This window comes from Canis lupus, chromosome 2 (assembly GCF_048164855.1).
Source record: "Canis lupus baileyi chromosome 2, mCanLup2.hap1, whole genome shotgun sequence".
Classification (NCBI taxonomy): domain Eukaryota; kingdom Metazoa; phylum Chordata; class Mammalia; order Carnivora; family Canidae; genus Canis; species Canis lupus.
Window position 1 is genome coordinate 58,697,082 of NC_132839.1, and position 23,752 is coordinate 58,720,833.

At 53.0% G+C, this 23,752-nt stretch overlaps 1 protein-coding gene across 2 annotated transcripts in view; it reads left to right on the top strand.

Annotated features, from left to right (window-relative positions):
- Positions 1 to 10,181: 10,181 nt before the first annotated feature.
- The window catches only part of CTXND1 (cortexin domain containing 1), a 48,273-nt gene continuing 34,702 nt past the window's right edge, over positions 10,182 to 23,752 (top strand). The window contains exon 1 of one of the 2 annotated variants that reach the window (XM_072801931.1): positions 10,182 to 10,293. The gene's annotated coding sequence lies outside the window, so the exon portion shown is untranslated. The remainder of the gene's footprint in view (positions 10,294 to 23,752) is intronic. The other variant, XM_072801934.1, reaches the window with a different exon arrangement.

The window sequence follows — 23,752 nt, forward strand, 5'->3', positions numbered from 1 at the left end:
CTTCTCCACTCTGACCTCTCCTCTGCCTCCCTCACTCTGGGAGAATACACTGGCCTCATTCTTCACAGAGAAGATAGAAACCAGCAGGCGCCACCTGCCCCCTCCTTGGCATTTACAAAGTTGTCTTAAACTGCAGCCAGGCTGCACCTTTCCACTTGACGTGATAGAAAAGCACCTGCCTCCCCATAGAAGTCAGCCCTCCTCCTCGACCCCACCGTCAGCCTCCTGAGGGCTTTAGAAACAGCCATTATCCACACTAGCCTCTCCTTCTGCTGGATCCATCCTATCAGTGTCCAAATTGCTCAAGTCATTTCCCTCTGAAAAAAAAAAAAAACAAAAGCAACAACAAAGTCAAGCAACAACAAAAAGCACTTTTCCTGACCCCATGCGTTCCCCACCTTCTTCTCTCCTCACAAATTGTCTGAACTTAGTCTCCATATCTTACCCCCCTCCTAATTGCTCCTCCACCAGTTTCAGTCTGAGTTCTCTCCATGCCCTCTACCACACCTGTTCTCATGAAGGTTACCCCGAACCCTGAAACTGCTAAGTTCCAGGCTTGCTTTTCAGCTCTCATGAGTGTGGTTTTTCAGCTTTCAGTGTTAGCCAGCAGTGTTAGGAGGGTGTCCTCCTCCTGAAAGGAACCTCCTTTGGTCTGGAAGCCACTATTTCCCAGAGGCCCCCTCAGACCCTCTGTAACTCCATGCCCATCTTCTTAGCTGGCTATCTTCCTCCACCCAGTGTGTAAATGCTGGTGCACCCAGGATGGGTCATCCATCCTCCCAGCCTCTGCTTCCTCCCAGGCAATCCCAGCTGGTGCGTGACTTCTACTACCCACATATCCTCCAATTTCATCTTTTCTTTGTAGCTGGATTCCCTGTATCTAACTGTATCCATAAAATCTCCGCTCAAACATCCACACACATCTCAAGCTTGACATATTAAGTCTGAACCAATGATCTAGTGGCACCCAAATCTGCTTCTCACCTCAGCAAATGCCGCACCCTCCAGCCCCCATCCTATTCTTGCCCATTTGCTCAAGCTAAAATCCTGAGCACTATTCTGGGCAGGCCTTTCTCTCTCAATACCTCTAAAACTAGCTTACTGCCAAGTCCTATTGGCTCTACCCTCAAACAAATCTGGAAGTCCTCCTTCTGTGTCATCTGTCCCCACCCCCACTGCCCTGGTCAGGCCCATCATCTTGTGCCTCCAGATGGGCACCTCTTCCACTTTGTGGCCCATTCATGCATTTCCCCCATGCTACTTTAAGATGTAAATCTGGCCAAGTCTCTCCCTCCTAAGAACCGTACCATCCATTGCTCTTATAATGAGGGCAAAATCCTTATGGAGGCCTCCAAGGTCATTCACATTTGACTTCTCACCATTCTGGCTTCGCTTGCTGCCTTGTCCACCCTTACCCTGGTCCTTTTTTAGTTCATCCTCTAAATCGAATTCTGCATTACTGCAGGGCCTTTGCACGCATGGCCATCTTGGTCTGCTTTCCAGGCTCCCGTCTTCCACGCTCCTGCTCATGCTATAAACCTCAGCACGAGTGTCACTTCCTCCAGGGAGCCTCCCCACTGTCCAGATTCAGTCTGGTCTCCTATTACATTTCCTCACCACACCCTGCCCTTGTCTGTCATGAGACTTAACACAATTGTAACCAGATACTGTGTAAATGTTCCTTCTATGTCACTCTGACCCACTGGATTGTAAATTCCACGAGAGCAGAGACCATGTCTTCTGTAGTCACTGACCTCACTGTGGAAACTCAGTACATCCTCATCCAGTGAGCGCAGGGAGGGGGTCATATGCGTGTGTGGCTAGGGAAGACAAGAGAGAAAATAAGATAAATGCATGTCATCCTGCATAGCCCTGTGGAGAATGTGGAATTCCCAGGCATGAGGATGACAGAAGAGCAGATACAGGCCAACAGAGCCTCCTCCCTCTTCCACAGCTAGAGATGGCTCGTCACTACCCAGCACTCTGAACAGCCAGGCTCTCCTGAGGCAGGTGTCCCAAAGGAAGTCAGCGAGGCAGCGGGAATCACAGGGAAGGAGAGCGGAGACTCTCACCCTACCACTGTCTAACTGACCCCTTTCAATGACAAATTCATCAGCCTTGGGGATAAAACAAGAACAGATCACAGACGGAGAGTGAGTGACCTGAGATTTCATTTTGGTCTCTCTCCCTTCCTGTCCCAGACCCAAAGCTTTTTAAAAGTCTTACCTCCCAGCTTTTCCTCTCTTCCCTCTGGCAGTACCTTCACGGGGACATAGCTTGCTTGAATTAGAAGGAATTAGAAGTGCATCCATCTTAGACAATGCTGAGGTTTGGAGCAAGAGGATTTGGGGAGACGCCAGCAGTGGCTGGAGCTGTGCCCTTGTACCCAGCCCTCAGGGGAAACAGATGCAAGGAGTGAACAGGCAAATGGTCCTTCTCAGAGCAGGGGTTCCATATGGCTCTCCAGGGGACCGTGGGTTTCTGAGCTGGCAGGGCATCCACGGAAGCATCTGCTCTGACCCACTGGGAAGAGAGTCAGGAGCCACAGAGCAAGGATCAGGACCGAGGGTCAGTGAGAACTCTGTAAGTTCCAGAAACTGCCACTTCACCCAACCCCTGCCATTTGTCATTGTCTTCCGCTTACCCGGAGGATCAGAGGAAGCCCCTTAAAAGTAGGCTTGTCTCTAAAGGGAAGCTGGAAGGTCAGCCCCACTCCAAGAGAAGGCCCAGGAGATCAGATTGAGCTGTGGAGGCCAAAGGAGGAGGAGTAATGCCAGGCTCTGGCAAGAGGGGAGCAGGGTCCTCAGTCGAGTAGGGCTCTGCAGCATCGTGGCTCCTGTGGGTGCCACCAACTTGAACCTGACCTTCCCTGTAGCAGGTCCATCTTAACAGCACGTCTCAGCAGACCTCACTCTACACACTCTCCCCCATTCTGAGCTGACAGGGGAGAGCCCAGTGATTAGGCGCTCTCTGGATGATGCTGAATGACACAGAGCCCAGAGGGATCAGACCCTGCAGGGCTGCCAGTGCTGGGATCTCCTGGGACCTCATGGAAGCAGAGATGGCCAGCCCCCACAGCCCACAGGCCATAGGCCACAAGCTCTGGTGCCACTTGGCCACTCAGCAACAATTTCAAGAGTGTGACAATGTGACACTGTGCCAGGGAAGGCAATTGGAAGTGGAAGAAACTGTACCAAACAAAGACTCAGGTGACTTGGCTTCTAGTTCTGGGATTTGGGCCTGATGTTTCAGGACTCTGGACCAGCTGTATCACCTCTCCGTCCTCAGTTTCCCTGCCTGCATCATTTCCTACCTGCTCTGTCCTGCCTGCCTGTAAGTGGGATTAGCAGTACAGACGCTGTATGAAAATGGGCTCTGTACCCCCTGAGCTGTTCCAGCTGGCAGACACCATCTCCTTCCTTTGAGCCTCTTCTATCAGGACTAGGCCATCCATCAGCCTTCCCCAAAATGCAGAGAGGAGGGATGGGCTGTCACTAAAGTCTGCCCCATGCTGCCTTTCCAGTTCACCGAGACCACGAATCAGCCTGGAAGTCCTGGCCCGGAGGCACAGGGTGAGAGGAGGAGAAGGATGAGCTGACCCACGGCCGTGCTGTGTCATCCAGCAGAGGCAGGGAGCCCAGAGCAAAGCATCCACAGCACCACGATGCAGACAACAGCCAACAGCTGGGGATTTTCCAAAAAGCTTTCCCTCAAAAGCTGCCTCCTCAGCCCATCCAGGGATGAAACAGGGAATGCCAGAGCAGACAGGGAGCTCAGAGCACCACACACCCTGATCTGATGGAGAAAAGGAAGCCCCAAAGAGAGAGGGGCTGGCCCGAGGTCAAGTGCAGAACCCTGTCTAGTGTGTCCTGTCCAACCTGCTCCTGAGCTGGCCCCCGAGGGCTTTTCTGAGGGTCTTTGGGGGTCTCCTCCTTCTGAGTCTGCAAGGCAATGAGCCCTGCCCAGGGCTGGGACAAGGCCAATCAAGTTGAAGCTCCCAACTGAGCCTTCACTGGCAGACCCCACAGGAGCCAGCGCCCTGCCTCCAGCATGCCAGGCGGCGGCTCTCGCATCCTTGGTGAGGCAGCAGGCTCCCTTCCACCAGGCAACCCATCTGAGCGCCCATGTCCTCAGCTTGGGCCAATTGTTAAAGACACAGGATGTGACAAAACAAAGCCCTGCCCTCACGGATGGGGACTCTATGGGAGAGAGACCACAGACACACCAGTAAGCATGCACTCTGGCCGTGGAGGTGAATAATACAAACACAAAAAGCAAGGGAGCTGAGACAGAGTGAAAGGGACAGAGTTTCCCTTTTGCTCAGAATGATCATGGAAGTTACCTGATCTGATGTTTGAGCCAAGGAAGGAGAGAGAGCTAATCTTGTCCATCTCCGGTGGAAGAGCAGTCCCAGGAGAAAGAGCAGAAAGCACAAAGGCCCAGGGACAGGAATGACTGGGGATGCCGGGGGAGCCCGCTAGCTGCTGGGCTGGAGAGGCAGGGGGGATGGAGGTCGGAAAGGAGGCCGCAGAGGGACCAGGTGATCTCCTAGCGCTTGTCAGTCATCAAAAGACCTTGGATTTCGCTCTGAGTGAAATGGAAAACCACCGGAGATTTCTGTGCAAAGCAGGAGTAGGTTTTAAAGGGTCTCTGGCTGCTGTTCGGAGGAGTTGACGAAACGTTCATTCAGGTATTTTATAGACAGAGGCAAGTTAATTAACTAGGAGTTGTAAATGGAGAGTTAAAGAACCTTAAAAATGACTGTTAGGTTTGGGGTGTCTGGGTGGCTCAGTGGGTTGAGCGGCTGACCCCTGGCTTCAGCTCAGGTCATGATCTCAGAGTCCTGGGATCAAGCCCTGCACCCAGCTCTGCACTATGGAGTCTGCTTGAGATTCTCCTTCCCATTCCCCTTGTCCCCGCTTGCCACTACCCACTCCCCCACAGGCACCATGCTCTCTCTCTTAAAAAACAAATAAAAATGTTTAAAAATGATTGCTGGCTTGAAAGGGAGTGGAAGCTGCTGTGACACCTCCCTACACACGGCAGAGTTGGCCTCTCCTGATGTGCTCCCCTGGGGCCCCAAGGGAAGGCCATGGTGGACTGGACCCAGGAACCTGGAGACTGACCGGCTCGCCCTTCCGCAGCCCGTGCCAGGGCTCAAAGTGCCCCGCCGCTCTCCAGGACGTGGCCTCCTGAGCGCAGTGCTGAAAACCTTACAGGTGATTTCAAGCTACCAATGACTTAAGAAGCAACTTGTGGGCTCTTGTATCTTCCCGTGCACCCAAGTGCCCCAGGGGCCACCTAGCCCCTGTCCAGCCTCACACGGTCCTAATGTAATGACCGTTGGGGTAAGGCTGCAACTGTCTGTTTCATGGCCCTGTGTCATTTTCCTTGGATGGGGATGTATCAGAATATGGCACCACCATCTATCCCATCCAAGGGTTGCGGTCCCCAGTGCCATATTCTGCTACGACCCCTTCCCACCACGCGCTGGCTGTGGGAGGTGGTGTTGCTGCTCTGACTTCCTCCCCAGGGACGCTGGGCTCGGCCATGCGATCTGGTCTGGCAGCAGGCTAAGAGCCAACCCAAGACTGGCTGTACTCGCTTCCTCTCTGCCACTAGACCCAAACGCTCCATATACAAGCTGCTTCTTCAGCCTGGGTCCCACACGGGATCCCTGACCTGGAGCCGAGCCACAGCCCATCCGCAATGGATGCACCGCACGCACATTTGCACCAAGCTGAGTTAATGAAGCCCTGACTTGGAGATTTTATTTTATTTTTTATTTTTTTTATTTTTTTAAATTTTTATTTATTTATGATAGTCACACACACACACACACAGAGAGAGAGAGAGAGAGAGGCAGAGACACAGGCAGAGGGAGAAGCAGGCTCCATGCACCGGGAGCCAGACGTGGGATTCGATCCCGGGTCTCCAGGATCGCGCCCTGGGCCAAAGGCAGGTGCCAAACCGCTGCGCCACCCAGGGATCCCTGACTTGGAGATTTTAAAACTAAGTAGTGAGAAAATTAATCTCTTTGGGTGACCAAAGCTGTTACATAAGGCTCGGGAGGCTGCCATGTTTCTGTGGATGGAGGAGGAGAGGAAGCAGAGGCCCAGGGAGACGCAGAGGGAGGTGTCAGGTGCGGGTCCAGCGTCCCCAGCGGCTCTGAAGGCTCACGCGCATCTCGGGTCTCACCCGGCCCTGGCGTCCTCCTCTGCCTGGATGCTGGGATTGCCCAACCCTTCCAGGGAACGTTGCCTTATTTCTTAAGCTAGTTTCCATTGGTTTCCGTCCTTGGCAACCATGGCCCTAACTTACGCATCCTGTACAGCTGAGACACGGGGCCAGCCCGTGGGTAGTGCTTCCCCCGGGTCCTCCGGGGCCTTTGTAAGAGCGCCTGGACTCCACCTGAGAGGTCCGAGGTCCCGGGCACTGTCCTCCTTGCTCACGAGGAGGCAGGCAGGAGGTGGGAGGGATGCCTGGGACTCGCCTGGGTGGAGAACTGAGTCCTCAGCCAGGGATCTGAGCTCCCCGAATTCAGAGGGAAAAGCTTGGGAGAAATCTAGAGCATCATGATCCTGAAGAACTGAATCATAAAATGGGAAGATGTTATTTTCTCGGGTTTTTTTTTTTCCTGGGTATTTCAATGATATGTGTTCATCATTTAAAAATCTGAGTCATTTGGGAAAGTATAAAGAAGAAAGTAAGAAATCATCTGAACTCCCGTCAGTCAGAAAGAGAGCCTGTTAATATATTAGTGACTATTCATCCAAACTTATCCCTATGTTCACATACAGCTGCATACAAATATTTTCGATTTTACATAAATGGGTCATTGTTTGTTCAAGCAATACAACAGAATTCCATAAACCAGGGGGCTTATAAACAATAGAAACTTATTTCTTGCTGTTCTGGAGGCTATAAAGTCCAAGATCAACATGCAGGCAAATTCTGTGTCTGGGGAGGGCCCCCCTTCCTGGCTCACAGATGTGCCCTATTGTCCATGTGTCCTCAGGAGGGCAACAGAGCTCTCTGGGGTCCTTCTTGCAAGGGTGCTTATCTCATTCAGGAGGGCTCTACCCTCCTGACCTGATCCCCTTCCAGAGGCCTCACCTTTTAATACCCTCACCTGATGGATTGGGTTTCAACATATGAATTTTGGGGGAGACACAGACCTTCAGTCCACAGCACTGTATTTTTGGAAACTTCCTTTCTCACTTAACACCATGTCATGAACTTTTTCTGTGCCAACACGTATAAGCCGTGTTGTCATTTTTAGCGACCATATAGCTTTCCATCCTATGAATGGAGTCATCTGGCATGCCATCCCAGAGAGTCCCCTAATTACACCACATGGCACAAGAGCTGATCCCGTGGTGGCTGAACATAATCTGCTCCGTTGAAGTCCCTTTCCAGCTGTGGGACCCTGGGAGAGTCGCCTCCCCTCCCTGTCCTCTTTTCCCTTCTGTAAGATGGAAATGCTGACAGTACCTTCCACTCAGGGGAGCTGGGGCGTGGGGAGTATGAAGGATTTGTTTTGTTTTTGAGGATTAAACAAGTGAGTATACAGGAGGTGCTTAGAACAATGCCTGCATCACAGTAAAGTCTCAACACATGTTGTTACTATTTAATTAACCTCCCCCCATGTATAGACATTTAGCTCACTACCAACTTTTAACAATTATATTTTATTTATGGAAAGCAAGAAGCATCCGCTTTATGCATTTTGCTCACTTGCAAAATTATCTTTCAATAAATTCTTCAAGGTGGGGATCCCTGGGTGGCGCAGCGGTTTGGCGCCTGCCTTTGGCCCAGGGCGCGATCCTGGAGACCCGGGATCGATTCCCACATCGGGCTCCTGGTGCATGGAGCCTGCTTCTCTCTGCCTGTGTCTCTGCCTCTCTTTCTCTCTCTGTGACTATCATAAATAAATAAAAATTTAAAAAAATATTAAAAAAAAATTCTTCAAGGTGGATTTGCTTGGTTTATTCCTAAGCACATAAAGAACTCAATTAGGTATTTGTTCTCAAACTGCTTTCTGGAAACACTATGCTAACTGACCTTTTCATCAACAGTGAGAGAGAATGTCTATTTTCCCCAAGCCCCACACCAGCACTGAACTTTGTCAGTATCTTAAAATTTGCAGCCTAGTAGGTAAAAGTAGAGCTTTCTGAGTTTCTTGGTTGCAGCAAGATGATTGCTTTGTTCTATATTTTGGACTTTAGTGTTTTCTTCTTTTGTGAGTTGACTGCTTATTTCTTTTATTTCTTGCTCTATCAGGGTGGTCATCTTTGTATAATGATTATAAGAGATCTTTGTGAATTTTCTGCCTTCAAATGTTTCTGTAATATTAGGGGTAGCAGATAAAATACTGGACATCTGGTTTAACTTGACTATCAGATAAACAATGAATGGAACATACTTATACTAAAAAATCATTTGTTGTCTACCTGAAATTCACATTTAACTGGGTGTGTGTATATTTTATAATCCCATCTATTAGTGTTTTCCTTTATGGTTTTGTGATATATTTGGAAATGTTCCCACCTCTCACCAGGAAGCTTTAGGATAAATATTCACCTATATATCCACCTTATTGCTTTATAACTTCACTTTCCTGTATTCACCTTTTGTTGGATTTTGGAATTTATTTTGCTCTAGAGAACCAGGTAGAAACTCAGCCCCTACTACGTACTATCTAGTTATGCCAACTTTGTTTTTTGAAACATTCAACTATTCTATCAGCTTGAAGTGGCCTCTTAAATACCAGTTTCTCCTGTACTCCTGATTTTGGTCTTTTCGTCCTTCTGCACCAAACTCATCTGCTGGCCAGTGACATGCTGTTTTAATTACGCTGCTTTGTGAGAAAGGCAGTGCTGTGTGACGAGGGTTAGCACAGATGCAAAGGCTCTGGAGGCAGAGTGCCGGCCTCAAATCCCTGTGTGACTTTAGGTGTGATATTTATTCCATGGGGCCTGCATGTCCTTATCTGAAAGTGACAGCAAGATTCATATCTGCATCGTAGGATTGTGAGGCACCACACGCGCTCGTACCTGGGAAGCACTTTCTTCAGCAGAGGCTGTTCTATTCATTCATTCGTGCAGGCACGTTCTTTCATTATAAAATCCCTCAGGGCTGCTTTCCCTCATCCTCCTCTTCTTTATCAACCTTTTGTTGACTCCTCTCTTTATTCTTCCACACGAGACCTAGAATCATTACATCAAGTCGAAAAGAAAATTCCACATGGAATTTGATGGAGATTGTATTGAATTTACCAAGAGGATGTAATAGGGTTACAACGTTCACTGCTTCTTGTCCAAGAATAAGGAGTGTGTCCTAACAGATCCAACCTAACACCTCAGTAAAGAGCAGGTGTTTTTGTTTTTGTTTTTACAAAGTAGAACATATTCCCTTCTATGCTTATATTCCCCGCTATTTGTGGTTTTGTTATCAATGGGATTCTTCATTTCCATTTCCAACTGGTTAATAAGTGCCCAAGAATATGGCTCATCTGGTCTGTTGTCGGACAATGGGCCAGTTCATTGAAAAGGCTACTATTTCCATCTCCAGTTTGGATTCTCCAGCTGGACCAGTACAGACACTGCAAATAGCAATCGTTTCCCCTGTTTTCCAATTTTAAAAAAGCCAATTAAAAAAAATTTGGTTTTGGCTTTACAAAGGCAAACCTGGTAAGGTTTTCACACCATCTTTCTTCTCTGGTCTAATTGCATTGCCTGGACTTTGCAAACCGCCCCGGTCTCGCTCCCAACTTCGATGGAAACGTGTCGCTATTAAGCATAATGCAGGAGAGGCCCCGCGACCCTGTCTGGGGAACCTCCGGAGGCAGCGCGTCCCAGGAGCCCGCAGAAGCGCCCGTTAGGCTGCGCGCCCGCGGGGGACCCGCCGCGCCGCCCCGCCCCGCCCCGCCCCGCACCCCCGCGCCCGGCGCCCGCCGCCCTCTCCCCTCCCTGCCTCCTCCTCCCCACATTCCCTTCCCGAGCCTCTCCGGGGCCCCCCTCCGTCCCCGCCAGCGCCCCCTCCCCGCGCCGGCCGCGGTGAAGTTTCGCCCTGCGCTTCCGCTTGAACCGCATCCAGCTGCCTCGCCTTTAAAATGCCGGGGCGGCCGCGACTCCGCGCTCAGCCCCTGTCGGCCGCCGGGCCGGGCTCGCCCGCACCTCCGGGGCGCTGACTCAGCCGCAGCCGCCCTCCCCGCCGAGCCGGGCCTGCGCTGCGCCCCGCGCCCCAGCCCCGCCGCCCGGGACCCGCGAGCGCACGGGACGGCCTCGCCAGGTAAGGAGCGCCGCGGCTCCGCGCGTCACCGGGTGCCCGGCAGCCCCGCGGGGTCCACGCGCGCTGCCCGCGGGGAGCACGGACCCCCCCAGCCTCTGCGCCCCGGGGGCTCGGCGAGGCTGCTGGGCGGCTGCGCGGAGGGCGAGCCCCGGGGGCGCGGGGAGGCTGCGCGGAGGGCGAGCCCCGGGGGCGCGGGGAGGCTGCGGGGAGGGCGAGCCCCGGGGGCGCGGGGAGGCTGCGGGGAGGGCGAGCCCCGGGGGCGCGGGGAGGCTGCGGGGAGGGCGAGCCCCGGGGGCGCGGGGAGGCTGCGGGGAGGTCGAGCCCCGGGGGCTCGGCGAGGCTGCGGAGCGGCTGCGCGGAGGGCGAGCCCCGGGGGCGCGGGGAGGCTGCGGGGCGGCTGCGCGGAGGGCGAGCCCGGGGCATGGGGTGCTGCGGGCTCCAGACTCCAGAGGGGGTGCGGCCACCCACCCCAACCCAGCCGCCCCTCGGCACCGGGTGGGGGACCCGGCCCTCTGTCCCCGGGTGTGGAGGGGGTGCAACTGGAAACTGAATCGAAGTTAGAAATTCCTTCTCGACAAGTTCAGTGCCTGAAATCCACCCCTTCTGTGGCTGATCGTAACAGGGGAGGGGATGAAGGTCACAATCGTGTAACTTCTGGGAGAAGTTCTGCTGGTGGCCGCCTTTCCAAAATGTCAAGTCTCAGTTGGGTTTTGTTCTGATCTCCAGCGAAAAGCCTTACTGCAATCTTTCCCATCCTTTCCCCTCCGTTTCGGTGTTGAGAATGCCTCTGGGAGATGTTTGGGGACTGTATTATGGAACTGAATTCTATGAGTGTCTGTCTCCACGGGGAAAGTTCTGGAAGGGAAAGCCTGTTGGGAGACCATGGTGATACACCTTCTCACTAGATTCTCAGTAAGGTCGCAATGTGGCCTTGGACCCAGAAATGAGTCCCAGGCAGGGCTTGCAGGCTGCCCTCACTGGGAAAAGGTTCTGCTCTAAGCCGGGTCTGCAGCAGCTTGCAGGGGCCTCTGAATCCTTTTGTGGGTCTCCCGGAGCTTCCCCGGATTCCAGCCAGAGGAGTACCTGGCTTGGCACCGCAATGCCGTCTTACTCCTTGATGTCAAATCTGTGTCCAGTTTATGAGGGGGTCTGTGTCTAGCAGCTGGGGGGTTCAAGTCCCCTGTGAGTCCTTCTGCGACCAGAGGCTCCCCTGGAGAGGAATTGTAGTAACCTGACGTGTGGTGCTTGCAAACCTCAGAATAAAGCCAAACACCCAAGGCTGTAGATGTGACTTACAAATTGGAGTTGGGTGAAGGTTCCATTTTCAAGGATGGCTCAGCATAAGACCAGCTTTGAGGACCCACTGGGAGGGAAGCTTTGCCAGCAAACAGTTATTTCTGGAAAACTGCTCCGAAACCAGTAACTTCACATTATCCATAAGAGAAATTGAGGGTAAGCTGTTCATTTATTCAATGTAATTTTTGCATTAAATGCTCTTGTCTTGAATGATTAATTCCCCAATCATTATTGGCTATATTTATTATTGATAAACAACAACATGCCAGCAACGAATGCATCAAGTGTAATGTGTCTCTGAATTCAAATGAATTTGGAAAATTATAGCAAACTTTTGGCCGTTAGATATTTAAAATGCAAATTTACGTTAAACGAGGTTATGGCGAAATAGAGAATTTTTTTTTTCAATCGTACAAACCTGAATTAGCCTTTAAAAACAGGTAGTTTGTCCAGATGTCCAATGACTGCTTATAAGCTGAGATGTAGAGAACTGCTCAGCCTTCCAGTTTACTTCCTTCCTGGGCTAATGAGAGAGGCAGCCGTTCTGAATACACTGCCTTGCTAGTTAATCTTTCTCCAACAAATATTTACACTACCAGATTACCCTAGCTCTCAGAAGCTGCCGTCCTGGGGTAGTTTGTGCACAGTATCTCTCAAGTTCCACAGTGTTTCCACGATTTAAGTGGAAAATGAAGTGGTATCAAGGAAAGTGTCCTTAAATCCTCCTGTCCAGCCATGATAGAAAGAACAGCGTTTATAAAATTGACAAGGTTCCAAGATTCTAAGGCTAAAGCTTCTAATAAATTCTGATATGGAGGAAGACCGTAATGGCTCTGAATTTTGGCGTGGAAGGCTCTGGAATGGGTCCATGTCGGTGAATTCTTTAGATAACTGAGGTTCACAGGAAAGCGTTAGAAGTGACAGGATTTTCAACTGAGGGTGAAAATAATGGTGTTGGAAGAAAATACTGCTGAAGCACGTTACGTGCTTCCTACAATCAGAGAGCTGGCTAATGGGCATCCAGATGTTCCCTGACAACTCAGGATCAGCCCTGTGAACCTCACTTCTCCGGTTTGTGGGGGAGAAAGAATCCTGACGCTTGCGGCCAACAGGGCAGCATTTGCTCCTGGCTCTGCCCTGGCCGGGTAACTGTAAGCCAGTTGCCTTTTGAGCATCAGTCTCTCAGTCGTAAAACTAAGGAGAACCAGTACCTGAAAGTTAGTTTCATCTGAAGCGCTTTGTGGATGCTGCTGCCTAATTCCCCAGACGACAGTTATCATCCTTGTTTTCCTGTGAGCAGAGAAGCAACGCAGTGTCCCCGAGGTCGGTTCAGGGAAGGAGAGCTAGCGTTCCTGGGGCGGAGGGCTCATCTGATTTCCAAGCCTGGGTTCTTCTCACCTGTGCTGTACCTGTCCCAGGAGGCTGCTCAGAGGAGGCATCCCTGATTTAGAGTCAGCGCTCAACACACCAAAAGTATATCTGCGCTGAGCTGTGATGCCAGCTGTGAGGGTGACATTAAATCCGTTAATGCGTACAGAGGCTGCAGACGCAGTCCATCTCTGCTGGGTCTCTGTTGTAATGGGCTGCTGCACGGAAGCTTCGGACTCCATCTGAGACTCGGTCTTCCCATTTGTCACCTTAGGGAATGGTTGCCTTCTTTGCTGGGTTGTTGTGGGGACTCATCGGTGACGACGGATGTGAGCCTATCACATTGCAGGTGTTTTATAAAAGAAGCCTTGTGAACCTTCCCTCCCGTGGTCCGCCCTGTGTCACCGTGGACCTCAGAGCTCAGGGGAGACTCCTCTGCATGTTCTTGAACATGTCCCTCAATGGCTGCACGTTTCTGGAGGGGTCCTTGCTGTGCCCCCAAGGTCAAGGACCTTCCAAGCCCTTCCAGGCAGAGCCTCCTCAGGGAACTCATTTCAAGGGCTATGTAAAAGGACACTGTCCTCGATGGGAAGAGATCAGGTTGGGATTCCTAATCCCCAAATCCCCAGCCCTCCACCTATGGCCTGAGCATGTTTTGGCGAGGCCTGGGTGGCACAGAGGGGCTTCTACATGAGCAGGCACCCCCAAGTACACCTGCAGCTCAGCCTCAAGCCCCTGTGGTCCTGCCCTTCCTGGGCACAGCCCAGGACTGCTGTTCCCTCTTGCTTGAGTCCAGGCTGAAAGCAGAGCAGGTGCTCCCTGGCCCTCTCCATCACCATTCCCATGGCAAGGATGGGTACCGATGGAGGGAGGACACAGCACGTACCCACTTAGACCAGAGCTTCTTCTACTTCCGCACTGAAAACCACCAATGACCCCCAAAGGAGTGTGCCCCCAACAAAGCCCTCAGTAAAGGGTCTCAAGGCACATATTTTATTTTTGGTATATAGGACTACACTCTATTTTTATGTTTAAAAGTTTTGTTAATTTAATTGAAACTTTAAAAATTGTTTTGTTCCACTCCATAATTTATCTTTCTTAATATAAAGCAAGGCAGCCCGGGGTGGCTCAGTTGGTTAAGCATCTGCAACTTTTGATTTTGCCTCAGGTCGTGATCTCAGAGTCCTGAGATGCAGCCCTGTGTCAGGCTCTGTGCTGGGCATGGAGCCGGCTTAGGATTCTCTCTCTCCCTCTGCCTCTGCCCCTCCCCAACCAATAAAGGAAGCAGGGAGGGAGAGGAGAAGCCCAGCACCAACACCACTCTGGAGGCAGTGACCTTGACCACTGGACCGCACTGCCACCCACTCAGTGTACACATGCCCCAGGGAGGGAGGCCAAGCCTTCAGTCATCTGTCTTCCTTCTTAACAATCCATCTCCTGTCCCCTGGCCCCATGTAACCCATAAACCCATGGGCCCCAAACTGGCATTTCATCTATGTCCTTGGGATGATGTGATGGTAGAGGGCCCTGAGTCTACCCTTGAGAATGCAAGAAGGTCAGAGGGACAGGGAGTCCTGCCAGCACTCCTGCAATCCAGGCCCACAGAGACAGTGGGAACTGAATTATAATGTTCTCCTCATGGACATAAACAGGGACGTATGTTTTCATGCTCAGGTGGCCACGGTGAGTTGACCAGAGGTAGTGGTCATGATGACATCTGTTTGTCATCCGGTGATGGGCCTTGGTGGCCAGTAAGTGGCCTGGAACTGCATGTCCTTTAAATCATACCCAGCTCCCTCTGGCTACCCTGACTTCTCCTTGGCTCGAGTGGAGCTCCCTGTGTTCTAGAAGGCTGCAAATTTATGGCACACATCTGTCATGCCTCCTTCCCTTGCCCAGAGCAGACTTTGCTAATCAATCATGACATTCTTTCCCACAGAGCCAGAGTGGGGCCTCGGGATCCTTCTCGACCATTGCCTGGAGTCTGCTCATGAAATGGCATTTAGTTGGGTCTGTAGATGATGAGACTGTGAGGAGGAAGGCGATGGTCACCTTTCCCCTCTGCCCCTCCGGTAGCCATAGGGGTGTGAACACAGACTACCCCTGTAGCCCGGCGCACCCCACACTCACCAGGATGGAGCGCAGACTCTGAGTTGTGTGCTGCCGGGTGAGCGTGATGCAGCGCTGCTCCTCTGCCCACCTTGGGCTCTGCTCCCCCTGTCCTTACATGATCCCTCCTCTGTGCATGTCTGTGTCCTCACCTCCTCTTTTAAGGACTCCAGCCAGTTGTATCAGGCTAGAGCCCATCCATCTGACTTCATTTTACCCTGATCACCTCTTTAAAAGACCTTTCTCCAGGGGCACCCAGGTGGCTCAGTGCATTAAGCATCCGACTCTTGATCTCGGCTCAGATCTTTATCTCAGGGTCATGAGATCAAGCCCCGCATTAGGCTGTATGCTGGGTGTGGAACCTGCTTAAAAAGAAAGTAAAAGATCAAATACTTTTGGAGACTGGATTCTCCAAATACAGCCACATTCCAAGATACCGGTGTTAGGATTTGAGTATGAATTTGGAAGGCAGGGGACACCATTATGTCTGCAACAACATCTGACAACATCTGATGGAATAGCACTTAAACTTGGCCTGTTTGTAGCTGACAGGGTGCAGTCCAGGCTGGCACAGCCCTGAGGCCCCATGCATGGGGTCCCTGGAAGGCACGGAGGGACTTGCCATCCAAACCTCCATCAAAAGGGTGGCTGTTCAGCTTCCAATATGACCTCCTCTCCTCTTGGAAGCAGTCGTTCCCCTTGCTTCTTACAAACCGATCCCTGAGAGAGGTGCCCTCCAGGGGGTCAGGGGGCCGGACAGATAGACATCTGGACTCAAGTCCCAGCAGGTGACCTGGGTCCCAGTGGCAGCCCACAGAGAGTGTCCCCCTTCTCTGGACCCTGGGTAAAACGCTGCTACATTCACTCTCAGTATCTCCAGAAGAATAGAGAAATGTTGCCACTTTTGGCAAACTGAGTTTTGAAAATCCTGCCTCATCCAGAGGCCATATCTCCAGGGAAACAAGGACATTACCCTTCATCAGTATGCATGCCCAGTGACATCTGACTCTCCTGAAATTGCCTTTGTGTTCAGCAATTACTCTGATTTCTGAGAATGCTCCTTAGATACTGGGTGTCTATGTTACTGTGGGGAGAGTGGCTTTGCACTGTCTCAAGGGCCAGACCACTGACCAGAAGAACTGATTTCTTTCTTACCGTGGCACCCCCCACCCACCCCGAGGGCCGCCCTGCTTCGGAGCAGGTGTCCCCACCTGGACTCCAAGGAGAGAACCTTTGGCTGCTCAGAAGACAAAAGAAACCCCTCTGGCAGGCATTTCAGAAGCAGAGGTGGTGGGGGTAAGGAGAGGTCTCCCCGCATGTGGAATGTAGCCAGATGCTGGAAGGCAGTAGAGATAGTGACCCAGTAATCAGTACCTCAGCTGGTTGGATTCACAGATTATGGAACCGTGGAGATATTCCCCTGGGGGAACACAAGGGCCTCCGCTTAACAGGCTCCCCTGACCTGCTTCCAGATCTTGACTCCACAACTCACAGCTACAGGACCAAGGAGAACCATGCCTCCCCTGCTCCATGCCACCGTTTTCTCAGGGGCAGGTGGAGGTATGAGTATGGACTCTAACCTGCAGGAAGAACCCACAGAGACTAGGTACAAGTAGTGAGCACTGTGCTGGTCATGCAGCAGGTCTGGAGAGTCTGACTCTGATGATAAGAGCGGAGCTTACGTTGACTCTGATGATGAGAGCAGAGCTTATGTTGCAAGAATTCTCCGGAAGCTTGTTATAAAGTGCAGATTCAGGAAACCCCTGACCCAGCCTGAAACCCCTGACCCAGGACTCCCCAGCATGAAGCTAGCAGTGCACATTTGTAACGAGCTCTGTCAGACATTATGAGGCACACAGGATTTTATTTATTTTTAAAGATTGTATTTATTTATTCCTGAGAGACACAGAGAGAGAGGCAGAGACACAGGCAGAGGGAGAAGCAGGCACTGTGAGGGGAGCCTGATGTGGGACTCAATCCCAGGACCCTGGGATCATGACCCGAGCCAAAGGCAGACGCTCACCCGCTGAGCCACCCAGGCGTCCCTAGACACACTGGATTTTAGAGTCTGCAGGTTGAGCATCACTGGGCCTGGGTGGAGAAATCAGCATAGTGTGCATACTTGCAGGGTTTACACCATGAATCCCTGGATGTCCCCTGTGGGCTCTTTTTCTCCGTGGGGCTCCAAAGAGATGCACATTAACTCCCCCAATGGGCTTCAGCTCATCATTTCCTGTTTGCCACAGAAGTCACGACTCAGTCGGCCGTCAGCGCTGCCGCGGCCAAAGCCTCGATGTCCAGGCCAGCCCTGCACAACCATGGAGAAGCCCGAGTACGGAAAGAAACCTGCTTCTAGGTGTAATGCCATTGCATCTTTTAACCATCACTGAGTCACGAACAGAGGCCCGGGATTGCTCCAATTTCCGTCCGTGCACCAGAAAGACTCTTTCTGTTTGCCTTTGATCTGTCACGTGGTATTTTGTCCCCTTTATAATAGAGAGTGGACTTTGGAATTAGAGACAGTTTGCTTCTTTGGAGGACAAAGAGTCTGATAGCTTAGTAGCCCAGGGCTTTGGATTCAGGGCAAGAAACGTTTATCATCTATTTTTAAAGGTACTTTTTCCGGCAAAATATTTTTCTGATGATTCAAGTTATAGACGGCTTTATAGAAGTTTGGGGAAATACTGAAAAATATAGCAGAAGGGAACAACCACTGCCTACCAGGCCAGGCACAGAAGGAACCTTTTCGAGGTCCCTGCAGCTTCTGCTTCCCACCCCCCATGCGCATACCTTTGCTGGCGTCGCTATTTGCTTGTCTGCCTCAGTGGGATCTGTAAGGGTGAAACCCTGTGAATTGTGAATCGTGGTCACAAACACAGGAGACTCTGCAGCATGGGGGAAGGAGCATTCGGAGGGCTTTGGATGGCGGGCAGGTGTCATTTCAGGTAGAACAGGTGGCAGAGGGGGTGGGGAAGAAGGCATAGAGCCTCGGGGTGGCTTTATTTTTTTTGATTATTTTTTTTCGGGGTGGCTTTAAATGTGCCTCCAGACTCCCCAGTCCTTCTTGCCCCACAACAGGTGCATCCGTAGCCCCTCCCCCTGAGCCCTGCTGGGGTCTGGGGCCAGCTCAGTGAATACAGTGGGGTGAAGTGACACTTTGTGCCTGGCACAGCTGGGGGTGGTCTCTCTTGGGACCCTCTCTGCAACCCTTGAGCCTCTGTGCCCTCGGACAAAGCCCCCAGTGAGAAGCACCCAGCTGAGCCCAGTCATCCTCTAGATTCATAAGCAATGATGGTGCTTTGTGAATAAATCACAGCAGCCTGCTCAGGAACGGGGTGTATTTCAGTTTGGGGGGGACCAGGGATACCACAGGCAGCAGGAGGCTGGTTGGGGTCAAAACCTAGAAGGGCCTTGATGCCCAGGACCTGACCCCCAGGTGCTCGGTGAGGGTCCTCTCCACCAAGGGATAGAATCACAGCAGCCGATGCTGGACCTTCATCTTGTCACCAGAGAACTGGTTCTGAACTCAGGTTCAGCTGCTTGGCGCTTGAAAATCAGTATTCAAGAGACGAGCAATGATGGGAGAGGAAAGCTTGCTTTATTCAGGAAGCCAGCCACCTGGGAATATGGGGGACTCCTGTCTCAAAAAGCATCTTCCTGTCGAGGCAGAGTGGAGGGTGTTGAAGGGGAAAGCATGGGAAGCGGGATCTGCATGCAGGCGAAGCAGGTGCACAAGTGTTTAGTCGTGCATGGACATGACCCTGAATGGACTTGCAGGCATCTGAGGTTGTCTTCTGGGGACATCTGGTCCTTTAGTCTCAAGGCCAATGGTCACAGATCTCCAGGGGAGCAGGCTGCTTCTGCTACAGACCACAGGACTTAGGTCAGACAGCAAGGAGCAGCTGAACTTGGAGCCAGTTCACCCTCCAGACCGGCTGGAGCGCTGTCAGCATCTCTGTGTTCACGTGAAATCATGCCTCTAGCCCTCACTTGGACTCCAGGAGGTTAGTGTGCTCGTCATCACCCTGTTCTGCCCATTGGGAAACTGAGTCACAGGTTAAATAAACTTTTAGCCCAGGCTACACTGCTCGCAAACGGGATTTGGGCTGGGATTCAAAACCCTGTTCTCCATCCTTACCCTCTCTCCCTGTTCATGGAGGCTGCTGTGTAGCTGCAGGTGTAGAGGTCTGATCATAATAGGAACCGGACTGGCCCTTCTCTGTGGGACAGACCCAGCACACAGGGCTCGCGGCCCAGCGGCAGCAGCAGGACCAGGGCACCTGTTAGGAACGCAGTTCCCATCCCTGGTGTCACCCTTGCCCTGACTGCAGAGGGCAGCATGATTCAGTCTGTCTGATGGCCAGAACTGTGCAAAGCTACCCCGTCCTTGCTGACCTGTCTGCCCGTATCGCTCCAGGATGAGCCCTTCTGCAGTGACTCCGAAGACAGTCCGCTCCGTCTCCATCACGGGCTACCCTTCACTCTTCCTGCACTAGTGGCCTCTCTCTATGCTGCTCATCTTCCTGGGAGGGTGGGGTCTGGCTGCGCCCAGCCTGCATCCTAGCTGAGGGGCCGGGCATCTGCTGGCCCAACCTCTCACGGTCGACCCTGTGTGGGCTGCCCCTCCTATGGTCGTGTTTCTCAGGAATAATAAAAGGGTGATTATAACATCTATGATTTGGACACATCCTGCACCAGCGTATCCCTCACTGTCCTGAGAGTGAGGCTGTGCACATAAATTCTCAGGCCTCATCTGTTCATTTGAATCTTGCTTACTGGGTTCAGAGGAAAGATGATGTTAGCAGAGTCTGAGAAGATTGCTCTAAGTTCAGCAGAAAACAAGCTGACACTTTCAGGGACGTTCAACAGGGAAGGGCAGTTAATAACGGGGGGCTGGATGGCCCCTCTCACCTCCCACACCCTGGATGACCAATGCGAGCACTGCCTGGGGACCAAGTGGGAGTGTCTGCACAGAGGTACCCAGAGGTGGCTGAGGGGTGAGGATAGCTGTGCCTGGGGCACAGTGCTGGACTACCCCAGGACCCCACTCCTTCCGGCTCTCCAGGCGGCACAGAGCATTGCAGGCCTGCAGACCGCCGCTCAGTCCACTTGCGTGGAGACTCTTCCCCCACGTTCACTGCTGCACTGACGCCGTCCACCCTGAGGGCCGGGGGTCGCTGCCCGCTTACGTGAGGAGGCACAGAAGCCCCCAGTGATGTGTGAGCTGAGCCCAGGTCTGCGCTCTGGACTACATCTTCCTGGTGCTCTGTCGGGAGGCATTATCTCCATGCAGGGAGGGGAGCAAGGAGAGAGACACTTTTACAGCTGGAATTTTGTGGCAAAGAAATATGCTAATGCCAAAGAGCCTGGAGCCTCTCAACCCGGCAGGACCCCCCCCTAGCTGAGAAACTAGCTCTAGCCTTTGGTCCAGGGCACTTGCTGCAGCCACTGGCCACCTCCCTGGGAGCCCTGCCAGTGCAAACTTCTGCCCACTCCCAGCCCTCACCTCTCGCCCCCAAGGTCATGCCTGACCTTCAGGGCCTCTGAGTCTGCTCAGAAAGCTTGCCCAGCTGACAGTGGACACAGGGAACCTGCTGGCTGGTAAAGCGTCTTCATACCATCCCTTGGAGGAGTCTGACTTTGCATTCAGCTGGGACAGCTTACAACAGTTCCCGGCAAGCAGGCCACGTAGGCCACCCTAGAGTCCCCCCAGGGCCCAGCCTTGCTGGCCCTGCCGACCCATATCCATTCTGGTGGTGGGTCCCGGGAAACGGGCAGGTGCACTTTGCACAGTGTCCTTCCTGAGTGAGGAGGAGGTGCTGGAGGGAAATCCGAGGATTGGCAGATGAGAGCCCTGCTCGTGTGACCCCAGATCAAATCTCCTACCGGTTCAAGGCTCCCGACCTCTCCATGCAACACGGTGCCACATGACTGTGATGGCACAATCAGATCCCTTGGAGGCAGGGCAGGTGACACAGGGAGCGGTGAGGACGGAGGGAATGGCACCCACGAGCCATCTGAGGGGCCATGGGCTGCAGGGCTCCAGCACACGCTGCCAAGCAGAAAGGTAGGCACCGTGCTGCCCATGTGACAGCCCTGCCAGAGCAGAAGCGCTGAATTATATGTAACATCTGCCAGCGGCCAATTTTTAAAGATTAAAACAGAATTAACCTGAAAACCATTCTGTAGGCCAAACATACCCAAATCTACCGGAGGACCGCCGCTTTGTGACCTTTGGAGACACTGCCCTGGCATTGTCCGGTGGAGTATGAGGCCCAGTTGAGACAACAGACAATTCAGGGCTATTCTGGTGAAGAGGAGCCCGAGGGGACCATGTCTCAGGCTCCCCCTCCTGCCCCAGGCTCCGGGGACCCCGAGGCCTTGTCACTGAGGCTTCCTCACGCTCTGTGTCCCCAGGTTCATGGGAGCCCCCTGTGGGCCAGGAGAGTCCTCAGGCTTCAGTGTCCAGGGTGCCACGAGATCCTAATCCGAAAGCAGGGAGTGAAGGACGTCTGCGGGGCAGGGGCACCCTTTGGGCCCCTCCCTGCCTCCTGTCCCTGAGTGACGCGGATGTGGTCGGAGCGCACTGGCCGCCTCTCCTCGGGGTGACGTGCGGCAGGCTGGCTGAGCACTCGGCCTGTGCCAGGAGGCCTCCCCCAGCGTCCCCCAGCCTCCTGCAAAACCCCAGTACTGGTCCCCGCTCTGCCCACCCCGCAGGGACACGGCCGTGGAAGTGTTGGACCCCGAAGCCATGCAGGGCAAAGGCTTTAGCACCCTCTTGCCTGCCTGGGTTCCTCACCTGCAGGTGGGGAGAATTGCCTTTGGTGTTTCTGCTTCTCCTGCCCCAGCTGTGCTCACTGGGCTTCCAGGGCCGGGCACAGGGGACGTCTGAACGCCCTGATCATCAAGACTCCTTGGCTTTGCTTTTGCTGCGGGTGGAGGGGGGCGGACTGGTGTGGAGGACCCGCAGCTGGCCGGGGGTCGGGATGAGGGGGTCCCCGCTGTGTCGACAGGTGCAAGGGCTCGTCCAGCCCCCAGTCCCCATGCCCTCTCCCAGCACAGAAGGCAGAGTGGGGGGAGCTGACCTCACCGTGCACATCCACTGAGCACCCACTCTCCACAGACAGAAGCAGTGGCACGTGGGAGGGTGGTCCTTGCCCTCAGAGTGGGGAGAAGGAGGAGGACATGGGCTCCCGCAGCTGAAGCCTTTCCATGTTTGGGCAGAGCACACACTTGAAGGGGGTCTTCAGATCAGATTAGAGGGGGTGATGTTTGAACTTGACCTGAAGGGTTTCCTAAGGGCACTGGGCTCTCCAGGCAGAGGGGTCTGTGTGAACAAAGTCTGGAAGTGGGAAAAACCCGTATTGTCTTTGATAAACAGGGTGATAGGAGCATCATATATGAGAAAAGGAAGAGCAAGAGGGAGGGAGGGAGGCGGAGGGGGAGGAGCACAGACCACCCTCTGCCTCGAGTACCCAGGGCCTTAGGAAGTCTGCTGAGAGAACAGGACTGGGTTTCTTGCCAAGCCCCACCTCCACCCAGACCCACGGTCCGGGGACTGTGGGTGCGAAGCCCTCCCCACGGGGCTCCCCTGCCCTCAGCACCTGGGCAGAGTGTGGGGGCACCACCTGGCTCAAGGGTGTGCTGCCCAGAGACAAGCAGTCAGCGCACACCTGCACCTCCTTGGGGCTGCTGGCCAGGTCCAAACACGGGTCCCGTGACTCCCGTCCCAAGGCCTTGGCGAGGGTGCAGTGAGCACCCACTGTGGGTTGGAGGGTTCTGGGCACAGTGGCTGGCGTTTGCTGTCTTTAGGTCTTTCCGCTCTGTGGGCTCGTCTCCCCGGCAGGTTGCCCTCATGCCTTCAGGGCCTGGCACATAGCAGGACCAAGAGGCAGAGGGAGCCAGATTTGTCCCGGGGACTGCTCTATGTCCCGGGAGCATCCCGATGCAGCCTGCTCCAGAGAAAATACTATCCCTTGTTCACGGCTGCTTGAGCTTTTATTCATTGCATTTGTTTTCACTCAAATGTGACATTTGCCACTGATTTTTATATCTTGTACAAAGTGTCTCCAGTAAACAGATGCATTTTAAAGAGCTCCATTCAATGAATCAGGGAAACAAATTAGCTTCTAAAATCCTGTTCCCCATAACAGATGTCTGGAAAGTTCTCAGGACTTCCAGAAGGGAGTCTTCATGGGGCCTCTTCACGGCACACAGCGATTAGAGCTGATTGCATTGCTGGGAGCTGCTTGTGTTTTGGGGGGGTTGTTGGCAGGCAACGCGCCCCTCGGCTGACGCGGGTCTGCTTATGATGGGATTCCAGCCGCATCCCCGCAGCACAGCACGAGGACTGTCTAGAGAGGGTGAACTTGCCCCCCGCCCCAACCTGGTGGTGACAGACGAGGGGAGGCCCAGGCTTTAGAGCCTGAAAGAGTGTGCGCAGTGCAGGGAGCCCTCCTTAACGAAGCAGTACAAAATTATGAAAACAAAATGTAGCACAAAAATTGATCTTTAATTAGAATGAGAAAGTAAGTCACAGCAAATTACAAGTGATAAAAACATTTAAGTGTTTTTTTAATTAAGAAAGAGAAAGATGGGGGGACACCTGGGTGGCTTAGTCGGTAAGCATCTGATTCTTATTTCAGCTCAGGTCATGATCTCAGTGTCGTGAGATCGAGCCCCACGT